At 48.9% G+C, this 16,243-nt stretch overlaps 1 protein-coding gene across 21 annotated transcripts in view; it reads right to left on the bottom strand.

The window, feature by feature from the left end:
- Positions 1–2,238: 2,238 nt before the first annotated feature.
- Positions 2,239–16,243, bottom strand: part of LOC147912400 (uncharacterized) — a 30,282-nt gene continuing 16,277 nt past the window's right edge. For 7 of the 21 annotated variants that reach the window (XR_015549882.1, XR_015549888.1, XR_015549886.1 and 4 more), the window contains 2 exons: positions 14,814–15,825; positions 11,741–14,556 (listed from right to left, as the gene is read on the bottom strand). The gene's annotated coding sequence lies outside the window, so the exon portion shown is untranslated. Of the gene's footprint in view, positions 2,530–10,421; positions 10,501–11,740; positions 14,557–14,813; positions 15,826–16,243 lie in introns of those variants that run through there. The other 14 variants (XR_015549893.1, XR_015549894.1, XR_015549885.1 and 11 more) reach the window with 14 other exon arrangements.

Genomic DNA, 16,243 nt, shown 5'->3' with positions numbered 1-16,243 from the left:
GGCCACTTGGCCGTCGTGCTCCCGGGTCAGCTCTGACAGACCCGAGCCCCAGTCCCCAGGCGTGGACCTGAGGCCCCTTGGACTGGGGGCGGGGCCTGGCCTGTCAGAGGGACCTGGGTCTGGGGGTGAATGTGGGGTGTGGGGCAGTGGCCTCGCTCTGCTCCCCGAGGCCTGAAGGAGGGGTGGCAGGAGGGGACGGCTTCTCCTCTGGACGCTGTGTATCCTTCATGTTCACGACAAATAAGCGCCAGCTGGGCCAGGATGTGCTCGAACGTGCTTCAGCTCCACTGCCCAGAAGCAATGCTGAGTCACAGGGCTAGAGCCAGGCTGAGAGGGGGCTCCCTTGGGCCGAGGGCACATGAGCGCCATGTGTAGTGGGGAGGACTGGGCCTTAAGTCTGGCAGCTGGGCTCACAGTGAGACCCGGGGCAAGTCCTTTGCCCCCTGTGGGCCTGTTTCTCCTGTGTAAACTGAGTGGGTAGGACACACTCTCTATTGCCCCTTCTGGGCTTCCCCAGTGACCCCCCCAACCCCCATCTGGCTCCTGGGGCAGCCGAACTGGGCAGCCGGGACCCCTATGGGCCAGACAGCCCAGGCTCTGAGACCAGGGCCATGATGGGGGTGACCAGGACCTGCTGTTGGAGGTGCTGGGGCTGGAGGTCTCCCCTCCAAACCCCCCATCAAAGGCAGCTGCCAGACTGGGGTCTCTGGCCTCAGAAACTGAGGGGCTAGGTGTTATCCGGGGCAGAGGGGGCCAAATCCCCTCCCTGGGCCCTGACTGGGGGGACCACCCACAGGGCCTCTCACGTCCTCCCATAGCGCCACACGTGCGGAACCCACAGACGCCAGCCCACAGCCCACTAATCTGGGACCACATCCCTAGCCCCCACTCCCAGAGCTCACACCCTCCAAGTGCCCCCAGAGCAGCCAGAGGCCGAGCCCTGAGCCTTCTCCCCAGGGGGCTCGGTGCTGCCGGGAAGAGACACAGAGCAACTGTGGGGGTAGCGTCCAAGGTCTCCCTGAGGAGGGGGCTTCCCACCTGGTTCAGGCCACCTTGTGCTGCTCCAGGGAGCCGGGCAGAGGCCTCGGGGCCCCTCTCTGCCCCCTGCCTCAGAGCAGAGCTGGGGTCAAGGTGGGCCAGGTGGGAGGGCAGTGTCCACGGGCTCCTCTCCGTCCGTGCCTGTGCTGTCCCTTCCTTAGGATCCATGGGTCCTCCCAGCTCTGAGGGGTTGGGGGGGCGCTGCATGCTGCCTTTCTGGATGTCAGTCTGTAACACACTTCCAGAGCTTTAGTCAAGCACGACCTTTGACCCCTTCCAAACCTAAGTCAGTGGTGGGACCCGTGCACAGGGATGGAGGCCAGGGGAGTTGGCTGCGTGGTGGGTCCTGCGGTGGGACAGGGAGGGGCTGCCTGAGTGTCGTTAGAGCCGCACGTTCACGAGTGTGATGATGAATGAGATGACAAGTGAGATGCGTGCCCAGGTTACCTACACCTGCATGGGTATGCTGTTCAGTGACAACAGGAAGAACTCTGCCCCTCTGCTGATCTTTTTTCTCTCTCTCTCTCTCTATCATCTGTCTATCTCTCATCTATCATCTATCATCTATCTGTTGTCTATGTGAAAGGCAAGGTCAAGTCTGGAGAGACACACACTAGGCACAACCAGCACAGATCTCCAGGCTGTGCTGGAAACTTTTCTTCTTTAGACTTTTTTTCTGTTTTATTTCGTGTGTGTGAGAGGAAGATTGGCCCTGAGCTAACATTCGTTGCCAGTCTTCCTCTTTTTGCTGAAGATTAGCCCTGAACTAAGGTCTGTGCCCATCTTCCTCTATTTTGTATATGGGACGCCGCCACAGCATGGCTTGATAAGTGGTGTGTATATTGGCACCCAGGATCCAAACCTGCAAACCCCAGGCCACCGAAGCGGAGCTCAAGAACTTAACCGCTACGCCACCGGGCCGAACCCTCTGTTTTATTCTTAAATAATCTTTGAAGGTGCCCACCCGCTGGCGCAGCGGTTAAGTTCGCACGCTCCGCTTCGGCAGCCCGAGGGTTTGCAGGTTCGGATCCTGGGCACGGACAGACACACCAGTTTTCAAGCCACGCTGTGGCAGCGTCCCATATAAACTAGAGGAGGATGGGCACGGATGTTAGCCCAGGGCCAATCTTCCTTGGCAAAAAGAGGAGGATTGCATCGGATGTTAGCTCAGGGCTGATCTTCCTCACACACAAAAGAAGAATCTTTGAATCTTGCTATTTCTTTGTATAATCAGGAAAAAATCAAGCTGTCTCCGTTTCTGAAGACAAAACACACTGAAACGATGCATTGCACAACGACAGGGCCCTGGAGAAACCGTGACTCGGGGCTCCGGACAGTGTGGGTGGGCCCTGCTCGGGGCGGATCTGCCCAGTGTCGGCTGGGCGGGCGCACAGCGAGGTGCCTTCCTCGTCAGCGGTGAAGACGGCTCGTCAGCATGGATGGGTGTCAGAGACGCAGGGTCGAGAGAAAGAAAACACGTGGTCCAGCAACCTATACGAAGTTCAAAAAAAGGCAGAGCTGAAAACAGTTGGTCTAAGGGCACAGACAGAGGACACAAAACTGCGAGGAAAAGTAGAGATGGTGAACTCGGGGCTCCTGGGGTCCTGGCCGTGTTCTGACTCTTCGGTGGTACATGATGATCATTGGATTCCTACCTTTTAAACTTTCCACATCCATTTTATATATACTTTTTATGGTTGTTATAGTTTACAGTTAAAATAGAAGTACTTCAAAATATTAGCAGTGGCTCTTCTGGGTGAAGTATGAGGGGTGAATTTTTTTCTGTACTTTCCACCCTATTTAGAGTGAGCTGTTGTTATTTTTAAACTAAAGACCAGGATTAATAAACAGTATTTTAAAGGGAACTCAGAAAACAAACCAGGTGATTCTCCCTTATGCTGAGCTGACGCCTGTGTCCTCATAGCTCATCTTCACCCTGTTGCCACCACCTGGGCCTGGAGTTTGGGGGCCCTGGAGCACCCTAAACCTTTCTGCCAGGATGGCCTCGAGTCAGGAGAGCAGTCTCTCCCAGGCCTGGATCTTTCCTTCCTGGATTAGCCCCTCCAGGTCCTCTAGCCGACTCCAACCCATAGAATGTGCACCCCTGAGAGTGAACCCTCTACACTGTGGCCTCTGGGTGACGGTGGTGTGTCAGCGGAGGTCCATCAATGGTAACAAATGCACCACGCTGGTGGGGGGACTGATAATGGGGGAGGCTGTGCGTGTGTGCGGGCAGGGGACTTATGGGAAATCTCGGCACCTTCCTCTCAGTTTTGCTGTGAACCTAAAACTGATCTAAAAACATCAAGTGTTTAAATAATTCATTGACTGTAGAAGTATGGTTTTATTTCTGGACTCTCAATTCTATTGCATTGACCCATATGTCTGTCTTACGCCTTTGCCACACTGTATTGGTTACTGTAGCTTTTAGTAAGCTTTGAAATTGGGAAGTGTGGGGGGCCGGCCAGGTGGCGCAGTGGTTAAGTGCGCGTGCTCCACTTCGGCAGCCCAGGATTTGCGGGTTCGGATCCCGGGCACGCACCCACACACCGCTTGTCAAGCTATGCTGTGGTGGCATCCCGTATAAAGTAGAGGAAGATGGCCAGAGCTGTTAGCCCGGGGCCAATCTTCCTCAGCAAAAAGAGGATTGGCATCGGATGTTAGCTCAGGGCTGATCTTCCTCACGAAAAAAAAAAAAAAGAAAGAAAAGAAATGGGAAGTGTGAATCCTCCCACTCTATGCTCCTTTTCAAGATCTTTTTGGCTATTCAGGGTCCCTTACATTTCCGTATGAATTTTAGGATCAGCTTTTCCATCTCTATAATGGAAAAGGCCATTGGGATTTTGATAGGGGTTGTGTTAAGTCCATAGATCAGATTTGGGAAGTTGCCATCTTAACAATGGTAAGTCTTCCAATCCATGAGCACATGGGGTATCTTTCCACTTATTTAGATATCCTTTAATTTCTTTCAGCAAAATTTGGTAGTTTTCAGTGTACAAATCTTATACCTCCTTGGTTAAATTTATTCCTAAGTATTTCATTCTTTTGGAAGTTATTGTAAATGTAATTATTTTCTTAATTTCCTTTTTCAGATTGTTCATTGCTGGTATATAGGAATAGAAATGGTTTTTCTGTGTTGATCTTATATCCTGCAACTTAGAGAAATTTGTTTATTGGCTTTAGAATTTTTTGTGGATTCTTTAGGATTTTCTATATATAAGATCATGTCATCTGAGAAAAAAGATAATTTTACTTCTTCCTTTCCAATCTGGATGCTTTGTTTTTTCTTGCCTAATTTCTCCAGATTGAACTTCCAGTACAATGTTAAATAGAAGTGGCAAAAACAGGCATCCTTGTCTTGTTCCTGATCTTACATTTTAGTCTTTCACCATTGAGTATAATATTAGCTGTGGATATTTCAAAAATGCCCTTTATCATGTTCAGAAAGTGGTCTTCTATTCCCATTTTGTTGAATGTTTTTTTATCGTGAAATGGTGTTGGATTTTGTCAAATGCTGTCTCTGCATCAACTGAGATGATCGTGTGTGTCTTGTTCCCTTCATTCTATTAATGTGGTGTATTGCACTGATTGTCATATGTTGAACAATCCTTGTATTTCTGGAATAAACGTACTTTGTCGTGATGTATAATCCTCTTAATAGGCTCCTGGATTTGGTTTGCTAGTATTTTGTTAAGCATTTTAACATCTGTATTCTTATAAGGGACATTGGTTTACAGTTTTCTTATGATGGCTTTATCTAGCTTTAGTATGGTGGTAATGCTGGACTCATAGAATTGGTTAGGAAGTGCTTATACTTTTCTGGTTTTCTTTGGAACAGTTGGAGAAGGATTGGTGTTAATTCTTCTTTAAATGTTTGGTAGTATTCCCCATGAAGCCAACTGGCCCTCAGTTTTTCTTTGTTGGAAAGTTTTTGATTACCGATTCAATCTCTTTACTTGTTATAAGTCTATTCAGATATTGTATTTCTTCTTGACTCAGTTTTGGTAGTTTGGGTGTTTCTAGGAATTTTTTTATTTTATCTAGGTAATCTAATTTGTTGGCATACAATTGTTCACAGTATTCTCTTATAATCTTCATTTCTGCATGGTCTGTACTAATGTCTCAACTTTCATTTCTGATTTTAGTAATTTGAATCTTCCCTCTTTTCTTCTTGGTCAGTCTAGCTAAAGGTTTGTCAAATCGTTGGTCTTTTCAAAGAACCAACTTTTGGTTTTGTTGATTTTTTCTATTCTCCGTTTATCTCTGCTTTAATCTTTGTTATTTCCTTCCTTCTGCTTACTTTGAGTCTAGCACTTCTTTTTCTAGTTCTTTCAAGTGTAAAGTTAAGCTACACACTTGGGATCTTTCTTCTTTTTAAATAATTGTAGGAAAAATCACATAACAAAATTGGCCATTTTAACCATTTTTAAGTGTACACTTCAGTAGTGTTAAGTATATTCACATTGTTCTGCAGCAGATCTCCAGAAATTTTTCATTTTGCAAAACTGAAACTCTACACCCATTAAACAACAATTCCCTATACCCTTCTTCCCCCAGCCCCTGGTAACTACCATTCTACTTTCTGTCTCTATGAATTTGACAACTTTAGGTGTCTCATATAAGTGGAATTATATATTGTCATTTTGTGACTGGCTTATTTTACTCAGCATAATGTCCTCAAAGGTCATCTATTTTGTAGCATATTGCAGAATTTCCTTACTTTTTGAAGTCTTAATAATATTCCATTCTACGTAGATATCACATTTTCTTTATCCGTTCATCCATTGATGGACAGTTGGATAGCTTCCACCTCTCAGCTAATGTGAATGCTGCTGCTATAAACATAGATGTGTAAATATCTATTCGAGTCCCTGCTTTCAGTTCTTTTGAGTACATACCCAGAAGTGGAATTGCTGGATCACGCTTAATTTTTTGAGGAACTGCCATAGTGTCTTCTGCGGCAGATGAACCATTTTACATTTCCACCAGTAATGCACAAGTTTTCCAATTTATCCATATCCTGAACAACATGTTTTATTTTCCATGTTTAAAATTTATAGCCATTCTAATGGATGTGAAGTGGTATCTCATTGTGGTTTTCATTTGCATTTCCGTAATGACTAGTGATATATAGCTGGTTTTATGTGCTTATTGGCCATTTGTGTATCTTCTTTGGAAAAATGTCTATTCAAGTCCTTTGTTGATTTTTTAATCAGATTTGTTGTTGTTGTGTCGTAGGAATCCTTTATGTATTCTGGATACTAACCCCTTATCAAATATATGATCTGCAGATATTTTTTCCCATTCCAGTTTGCCTTTTCACTCTGTTGATTGTATCATTTGATACTGAGAAGTTTTCAAGTTTGATGTAGCCCCATTTGTCTCTTTTTGATTTTGTTGCCTTTGCTTTTGGTGGCACAATGAAGAAATCATTGCCAAATCCAATGTCATGAAGCTCTTTCCCTAAGTTTTCTTTCGAGTCTGGGTCTTACATTTAGGTCTTTGATCTGTTTTGAGTTAATATTTGTGTATGGTGTAAGATAAGCATCCAACTTCATCCTTTTGCACGTACATATCCAGTTTTCCCAGCATTTGTTGAAGAGTCTGTCTTTTCCCCACTGAGTGGTCGTGGCACCCTTGTCGAAGAGTATTTGACCATTATGTGAGGGTTTATTTCTGGGCTCTCTGTTCTATTCCATTGGTCTATAATTCTGTCTTTATGCCAGTACCACACTGTTTGGATTACTGTATCTTGGGGGATCTTACTTCTTTTTTAATGTATGCATTTCCATTACATTTCCCTCTGAGCACTGCTTTCACAGCATCCCATAAGTATTGGTATGTTATGTTTTTATTTTCATTCATCTCAAAGTATTTTCTAATATCGCTGTAATTTTTTTCTTTGGCCTATTGATTATTTAGGAGCTTGGTGTTTAGTTACCACATATCTGTGAATTCACTAAATTTTCTTCTGTTATTTCTAGTTTTGTTCCTTTGCAGTCAGAGAACATACTTTTTATTATTTAAATTCCTTTAAGTTAATGAGGTTTATTTTAGAGCTTAACATACAGTCTATCTATACTGGAGAATGTTACATGTGAACTTGAGAAAAATGTGTAATCTTGTGTTGGATGGACTGTTCTGTAGATTCTTGCTAGGTTTGTAGTTATTAGATGTGTATTATTAGGTGTATTATTCAGTTATTAGTGTTATTCAGCTCCTCTATTTCCTTATTAATCCTGTGTCTAGATGTTCTATCCATTATTGAGAGTGGAGTATTGAATTCTCTATCATTGTAGAACTATTTCTCCCTTCAGTTCTGTCAGTTCTTTCTTCACGTTTTGGGGCTCTGCAGTTAGATGCAGATATGTTATTTGTTTTTTCTTTTTTTTTTTTAATTTTATTTATTTTTTCCCACAAAGCCCCAGTAGATAGTTGTATGTCGTAGTTGCCCATCCTTCTAGTTGCTGTATGTGGGAAGCGGCCTCAGCATGGCCGAGAAGCGGTGCGTCGGTGCAGGCCCTGGATCCGAACACGGGCCGCCAGCAGCGGAGCGCGCGCGCACTTAACCGCTAAGCCACGGGGCCGGCCCTGTTTTATCTTCTTGAGGACTGATCCTTTTATCAGTATATAATGTCTTTGTCTCTTGTAATAATTTTTGTCTTAAACTCTTATTTTGTCTGATATTAGCATACGGTCTCAGTCACCTGCCCGAAGTCTGAGACTTGGACAGAGGTGGAGCCGGGACGAGAACCCAGGTCTGTCTGGGCTCCAAGCTCAGGCTCTTACCACAAGCTGTATTCCAATCCCAAGGGCAGTCAGCTCGATGACCTGCAAGGTCCTTCCAACACTAAGAGTGCACCTGAGAAGCCCTCCAGGGTTGCTAAAGCATCTTCGTGCATGTGTGTCCTTTCAGTGTCCTTCCAGGCAGTTTGTGACATGGGCAGAGCAGGGACTGACATCTTTGCCTTTAAGGGGACAAGGCTTAGAGACATTAAGGAAGTGGTTCAAGGTCACACCAAGACAGCATCAGAGCTGGGATTAGAACCAAGTGTTGGGTTCAGTCCCTCTCCACAGAGTTGCCAGGCACCAAGGTTCTGGGTTTCTCATGATTAAGATCTACCCACCCACCCAACTGTCTATCCACCCATTCATCCACCCAGCTACCCACCTAACAATCCACCCTTAGGATAACCCTTAGGAGCAGAACAAACAAATAAAAAATGCTGGCATTTCATTTAAAATTCAAGAAAGAGGTCTAGGAACGAAAAATTAATCAAAGTGTCAAACAATGTCTTTTACTATATGCACTATTTAGCATGTAACATTTTACATGCTAAACAATCCACTCATCCATCCACCCACCCATCCATCATTCACCCATGCGGCACATCCATCCACCCACCCATTTGTTGTTTCCTTCCCTCATCCACCACTGTTTGTTAAGAGCCTTGAAGTTAGCAGGCACTGGGCTGGGGATGAGATGAAGAGTTTGCAGACCCAGGAAGGGGCTGCACCTCTTGGGGGGCAGCAGCTTTTCCTTTGTCAGTGAGGATCCTGGAAGGGGGATGTGAGGTCCCTCAAGTCTTTCTGATGACCTGAGGAGTGTCCAATGTTGGCATTTCAAATAGAATCAGAGAGAGCATGCTACAAGATTTACCTACTGAGTTTGGGTCCTGGGCTCCCCTGGGTTCACCTGTGGACATCATTACTGGGAAGTGTATGCGGGAGCACGCGAAGAATAGAATCTGGGCATTTGCAAATAATCCGTTCACTGGCAAAGGAAGGTCTAACTGTCTACGAACTTGGATTCTGGACAGTGAGTTTGGGAAGTGGAAAGCACTTCTTTGCCAGTGCTAGGCCTGGAACTGCCCTCCACATGGCCCCCAAATTCCATCTAGTGCAGGTTTTCCTGGATATGGATATTGGAAACCTTTCCTTTTTCAGTATCAGCAGTGTATCTCATATTTTCCAGTCACCACAATATCTACTTTTGAGCCACTACATCTATTCTTTACATTTTTAGTCTCAGTGAATGGTGATCAAGGACCCCTGACTATCTATACTCTGCAGTATCCACAACAGCAATTCTTCCAGAAATATCTGGGGAGGAAATATGAGTATATATGCTCAAAAAATTTACACAGGGGGGAAATAATGTGTCCTGTGGTTAATGAGATTCTCTTGTGTTCACACATTATAAAATGTAAAGAAGAATAAAATGGTGCCCTTTGGATCACAGATCAGAATTTTAATAGTCAAAAGCTACTTTTAAAATGTTACATGCTAAATAGTGCATATAGTAAAAGACATATTCTTTGACACTTTGGTTAATTTTTCTTTCCTAGACCTCTTTTTTGAATTTCAAATGAAATGCCAGCATTTTTTATTTGTTTGTTCTGCTCCTAAGAGTTATCTTACGTATAACTGAGTTCATGATTGAAACATGTTGATGGATCCAATGGACTGTGTTGTTGACTAAATGTTAGGAGCATAAAATCTCATGTGAAGCAGAAGATAAATTTGAACTCAGTAAAGAAAAGGATAAACACATGGGTAGTCTCTGTAATTGGAAGGCCAATGTGCTGTGATCTTTACCACAAGGATCATTGTCCAAACATTTCACTCTACCTGCACTTACCTAGCTCAACAATGCTGTAGGTTCTACGGACGTCGTATTTTTCCTGTGATAATTTAACACGGACGGTCACTCCTTTCCCCCTTAATTCTCTGGTCTTGCCTTGCACAGAGCTACACTCCTCTCATTTCCCACCAAACAGCTGATTACTCTTGAGATATTGTGTGTTGTCACAGACACTCTTTTCCAAAGTCATTTCCTGCACCACAGATATGGTGAACTCGAGGTAAGTTTTCTGTTGTTGCAAGTGGCCTCAAAAGCAGTGAAATGGTATGTATTCTGGAATCACTGAATTGCTAAGGAGAAAATCTAGATAGTGAGGAAGGCGAAGGTTTTTTGCTGGCTTTGGTCTGCAAAGCCATCTGATTCCAGCTTCCTGGTGGGATAGAGGATTTGGGGTGCGGTGAAAGAAATTTATATTCTGGGTAAAGAACTTTGGCTGTGTTCTCCAGTCTCTGAAGACTGCTGTGCTCCCTTTCGGTGGTGTGGGGATGTGTGCATGAGTATTGAGGGGTGTCTGTGTGTGGGTCTAAGTGGGGTAATTGTGAATGTGTGTGTGGAGGGGGTGAGAGCATGTGTGTGTGTGTGTTTCTGCGGGAGATATGTCTCACTTACACAGCATAATTGCCAGGGTTACTTTTCTCGAATAGGAAGGAAGAAGAGAAGGCAGGGAGGGAGGCCAGCCGGCCATCACCGCTGTATCCTTTAGAAACATTAACTCCTTCAACACTCACCCCACACATACCTGAAGGTTTGCCCAATATCCCCACTCCTCAGATGGAAAAACCCAGGTGCAGATATGAATGTGCCCAAGTCTCAGGCTCCTAAGTGGAAGAGACAAAATATGTACCAGGCATGTGGCCCCAGTGCGGTAGTCTGCACTCCTGACCACCTGTCACTCACCAGTGGAACCATCCGTCACCCTACAAGAAGTTCCAGCGTCTGTGTGTGCCTAGAACTACCGGAGCCATCAGAGCCCCTGAACACTGTCGGCATCGTAAGGTGGCCTCAGTGGTCACATAAGCCAAGGTAGCTCTCGAGTGGGAAGGCCCAGCTACCAACGCCGAGTGAGGATTCCCAGGGCGTGCAGGACGGCGAAGATCCTAACGACGCCAGGCCCAGAAGTGGGAGCCCGCAGTCAGCCCGCTGCATCTGCCACGGGTTCGGAGTTGCTAAGGAGGATCAACACACACGACACAGGCTGGGACAAGTTCTACTCGCAGAAGGAGCAGCGACGCAGCACGGTCAATGTCTAGTGCACGCTGGTCTCTCACATCCAGCGGTCCCTCCCGAGGGCCGTTGCGGGGCAGTGGGCTGCACATGCCCCTCTCGTGCCACAGGTGAAGACCCCGTCCCCTTCCCAAGGGGGCACATGTACTGGTGGGGCTGGCCAGGTACCCTCTGACCACACACTGAAGCCACACAAGGAAGTTCACTGTGTACCCAGAACGGGGGAAAGGTTCTCCTAATAAGCAAGGAGAATCTGGGGTCAAGCAACAGTTCTGCACCTGGCTTCCAGTCCCAGCACACCAAATGGGCGATCCCAGAGGCCACGTCTCTCGATGGCTGCTTTCCCAAGAGTAGCTATAGGTGCACTTTATGCCGACTTCGGCATCATCATTAGTTTGAAAAGCACATAGAAACTCCACATGCTCCTGGTCAGCTCACAGACTCTGAGCGTGGAAGGCACCACGCAGGAAAACGGGGTCACCTTCTGTCAGTTCTGGGTCACTCTTCGGTAGCTGGCCCAAGCAGGTAAGAATCAGTGAGTTAATTTAGTGTATTTGGCAACATTATCACCAGGAGCCCTAGAAATCCTGAAATCCTGTGAGCTACACACCCTGGGGACAGCGACAAATCAGAACTCAGAGTGCACTTGGTTGTTAGCCTGGTGCCCATCACCCTTGTTGCAACTCGGGTGCAGCTGGGTTAGAGAGCCCCGGGCTCACCGCATACCTCCCCCCCCGAGGAACTGTCCACCACTGCATTGCCACTGGAGCAAGGGCAGCCCCTCAGCCAGTGAATACACACATGTGACAAAGAAAAGCAAGCTGGAAGTAAAAATAGCATATGACTAATAAAGCTTATTTTAAATGGCAGTATTTCAGTATTTCCATCAAATGTCTTCCATATTTATCTTTATGACAAAGGATTAGTGAACAAGTACAACAGAAGGTGTTCCCTGTAATTAAATCTATTCCACCAATAAAAGTTTGCTTTTAATCAAGTGTGAGACCCCACACAACAGATGATAAAAGCAGCAGCAGCAGATCCGTGGAGACTGAAGTGGTCTGGGGAGAGGTCAAGAAGATCACCACAGGCGGGAGGGGCGATGGGACTCTGCCACTGGATCACAGCGTGTGGCTGAGAACCCGGCGTAGACTGACTAATTCTCGTTGCTGTACGTTACCTTTGGCTATTAAGCCGAGGACTCTCTTTCCAATTTCTTTCCTGCTCCCCTCCTTTCCCCTCCTTCATCCACCAAGGAGGACGGCCCAGCAGCAGCTCAGTCCGTGCTTGATGACCGACCCCCTCCATACGCACCAGCCCTGCGTCCACGTCCTGCAGAGCTCCCTGCGTAACTCCTGAGCAGACCACCCCCGACTGACAGTGCCTGTCTCCTCCCGCACCCCTGAGGGCCTGCTGGAGGAGCTTCCCCGCGACAGGGCAGAGCAAGAGGCGCCATCTGTTGCCAAGGTAAGGTCGCTTTCTGTGTCTGACAGAAATGCTGGTTCTTGGTTTCTTTCCTTTTCAAATGCACGTGTGAAAGCCTGACGGTGTTCGTTAGGGATCACACATACAATGTCCATGGGGGAGCTGCTGAGCGAGTCTCTCACCAACTGACACCCGATCCACGAGGACATCTCCGGATGACAGCGTCAGTTATCAGCTGTATGAGCCTTTCGCTCAGCAGCAGTTTTCCTCCTTGGGTTAAGGACTTTGCCATGGCCAACCAGAAGGGACTGGAGACACCCCCTCTGCGAGAAGCTCCTGCCTTTCCCACAGGCGTCCTCTGCTCTTGCTTTTGGGCCTTTGACTCTACCCTGGTCTCCCAGGTGGTTTCCCAACGTCACCAAGAGAACTGAAGAGCTGTGCAGACAACACCATTGTCGTCTCATCCCCAGCGTTTTCTCCTCTCATTGCAGGTGGCCTCAGGAACAAGCAAAAGTGGGGTGCGTTCTGGAATCACTCACTTGCTGGGGAAAAAACACACTGGCTTTAGAGTGGAGAGCGGCCTGATTCTGGGTTCCAGCTGGGACTGGCCAGGCGCTGGGTCAGCAGGGACAGACACATGGTGGGGCCGGACACAAGGAGGCTCCCAGGCCTGTTCTCCTGGAGCCAGGAGGGACCAGTTTCTGTTTTTCACCTGCTTCTGGAAGTCACCTGTCAACCAGACCTTGTCTACACACTGTTGGCCAAGCGTTGTCTAGCCCAGAAACACATTTAAACTGAAGAGATCTCACACCACGTGGCCAGGGCTGCTGCAGAACATTCTAGTAGCAGAGGTGAGAGGGGCATGGGCTCCAGTGCAGGGTGAGCTCAGCAAAGAGATGGGGGCTGATCTGAGGTCGAAGTAGTGCTTGCTGCTCCCTTTCATGGCCTGGAGGTCATCAGTGAGAGTTTCTCTGGAAGGTCTTGGAATTCTCAGGCCCGGACTCTATTTGTGTCCTCTTACTTGTGGGGACAGGAGCCCTGGCCATGGTGGTCACTGCACAGGCACCCTGTGTCTTCCTCATCCCTCCTCACCCCAGTGCTCAGCTCTGGACAACCCCTCTCAGGCCCCAGTAAACGTCTGATGACTACAGCCCTGGGCTAGGATCTGGTCCAGGTGTGGAAATGGCTCCCCTCAGCTGGTGCAGGCCTGTAGGGCCCTAACACTGAGCCAGGTGCCTGCCCAGGCCCTAATCCAGAGCAGTGGGGAGAAGGGGGCTCCTGAAGACAGTGCAGTGTCCCTCCCTCCCCGACCCCGCTGTCTGATTCTGTCCAGCACAGGTGGGCCCGGCCTCGCTCTGCCCCTCTGCTTACAGGTGGCCCCTGCTGGGACTCCTCTGGGACCTGGTGTTGACCTTACCGTTTGAGTGTCCCCAGGGCCTCAGGTGGTGCCTGGCCCGTGTGCATGTGCCCAGGAAGAACCTACAAGTGAATGGTCAGATCGGGCCACAAACTGCTCTGCAGGAGCGGGCAGGGGAGGGAGGCAGTGCCGTCCTCGTCTGCGGATTCCAGAGCAGTGCTACCCAGTGTGGTCGCCTCCAGGGGGACGTGAGTGCTTGTGTTTAACCTATTTGAGGACATCAAATGAAGCGTCGGTCCCTCATCACAGCCACATTTCAAGTGCCCAGCAGCTGCACGTCTACAACACAGAACATTTCCATCCTCACGGAACATTCTCTTGGGCAGCTCTCTGAGCCTGGCCCAGGGTCTGTTCACTGAGCTCATTTAACCCACAGCGTGTGCCTCACAGCTGGACGTTCAGGTTTATCACATGGGGACCTGAGCTGTCATGACCCGGGGGACTGAGGACTCGAGTTGGGGGTGTGTCCTCTCTCTCATTTGAGGGTTTGCACCTGTGACCAATGTCTCCTTGAAGGACTCTGTCTGCACAGAGCCCATGGGAGGTCTAGAGCCCAGAGCAGTGCGCAGGGTGATGCTGCATGAGCCAGCAGGGCCTCACCTGGAACAGGAGGGCTGGGTGAGCCCCCTCTCTCATCACTTTCTTGTGGATGTTTGTGTCTCTAGAGATTGGATTGTCGACAGGAGGGGTGACTCCAGTGGTGAGGGTGAGGACCCTCCAGGTGGGAACATCACTCAGGCGGGGCCAATGGGAGAGGGTTCCCGGAGCATCTGGCTACACCTGCTGCTTCGGAGACTGAGGAAGAGGGCTGTGAAACAAGGAGGAAGGAGGAAATACCTTGTGCTCTTCTCATGTGTTAATGACATGAGAATCAGAGCTGTCACGTCTGTTGGTTGGGTGTACTGTTTGTAACCATTTCTTGCTTTGCTACTTAAAGTTTATCTTTCCCACAAGACCTGCTCCTTTTTGCTTCTGCCTCTGCAAACACCGAAGCCTGTGCTTGTGCTCGGTGAGCACCTCTTGGGAATGGAGCACGAGCGTTATTGGGCTGGTTGTCGTGCTGACCTGTGAGGGAGGGGTCTGGTGGGCCCTGCTCTCTCGCAGGTGCTGGAACGGGAGATAGTTCTCCGCCTGTGTCAGGTGGTGGTGAGATGGACCCTCTCCCTCCGCACCTTCAGGTCCTGCCGCACCTTCCTTCCCGTCCTCTGTTCACTCCTGGTTTAAAGCGCACTCCCAGGGTTGGTAACATGGAGCCTATTTCCTCTCAGCCTCCTGCACATGCTCCCGGATCCTTCTGGAGAAGTGAGCGGGGAGCACATCCTGGGGCACATTTCTCACCTCCACTCCTCACCCAAATCCCAACTCCCAGACTAGGAATAAAAGCTGCACTTGCTTCCATCTGGGAGAGGCCCCTGTCCAGCTGCCCTCAAGAGCCTCTATGGGTGGCAGGAATTCTAGAAGATTCGGTCAAGGGGCTGCTGGGCTTGCTTCACACACTGGCTCTCACAGCCCCATGACCTGGTCTCCTGGGATTGACCAGGCCCAGGACAGACCTCTGGGCAGTGGGGCCAGGGCGTCCCTGCTCCTCTCAGAACCCATAGCTGCAGCCAGACAGCGCGGCCTCTGCTCGCCCACAGCCCAGCCACGCCCACCCTGTGACGTGTCCTCAGGCCTGCCCACAGCCCTCCGTCCCAGTCCTTCCAGGATGTGCCACAAACCCTGGCAAGTACCGTGTATTTACGTGGCCACAACTGCCGTAGGACCCCTGTCGCCTCACTGCAGACTAAGGGGAACTGGACGAGTTACTTTACCTCTAAGCTCGTGTGCATCCTCTCTAATGGGCCGGGGAATTAGGGGGGTTAGGGGTGTTGTGAGAGTCAAGTGTCTCCAACTACCAAAGGTTGTAGCAGGCGCAGGACAGTCACTGGACACGCGGAGTTGGTTGTAATTCTCTCCCACAGGGCCCATCACAAGCCCAGGCCCAGGACAGGTGCTCCCTGGTTTGGATGGAGTGGTTAACCAATCAATGGACTGACAGGGCGGGGGCAGTATATCCTTGATCTCTCCACTGATGTTCCTGTAGTAGAGACAAAAAGGTGGTGGAGGTTGACAAGGAGAAAGGAAATGGGCAGGAATCTGGAGAGGGGTCAGGCTGGTGGTGAGAGAGGGAAGGAAACGTCATGGACAGGACGTCATGGAGACAGCGACGCCTTCTTGGAGGAGCAGGATGACACGGGCACTGCTTCCTGGTCACTGTTACAGGATCTGAGGGGGATAGGGGCCCTGGAGGTCCTGGACCCACTCCTCACTGCAGAGCTGAAGCACTCGGGGCCCGGGGAGAGGACCGTAGAGATGAGGACAGAGTTGAGTTCTGGGTCGGGCTCCATAATCCCAGGAGCAGCGGGGCCCGAGTTCTCACTCCACTCTAACTCAACCCTCCCTCTTCCCAAGGCCGCTCCAGGCCGCTCCGTCACCATCCCTGCCCTTGCGCAGGC

Source organism: Ceratotherium simum, chromosome 35 (assembly GCF_057802395.1).
Source record: "Ceratotherium simum simum isolate JZ-2026a chromosome 35, ASM5780239v1, whole genome shotgun sequence".
In the NCBI taxonomy this organism is placed as follows: Eukaryota; Metazoa; Chordata; class Mammalia; order Perissodactyla; family Rhinocerotidae; genus Ceratotherium; species Ceratotherium simum.
The sequence above is the reverse complement of the archived record's forward strand: the minus strand, read 5'-3'. Positions and strand labels throughout refer to the sequence as shown.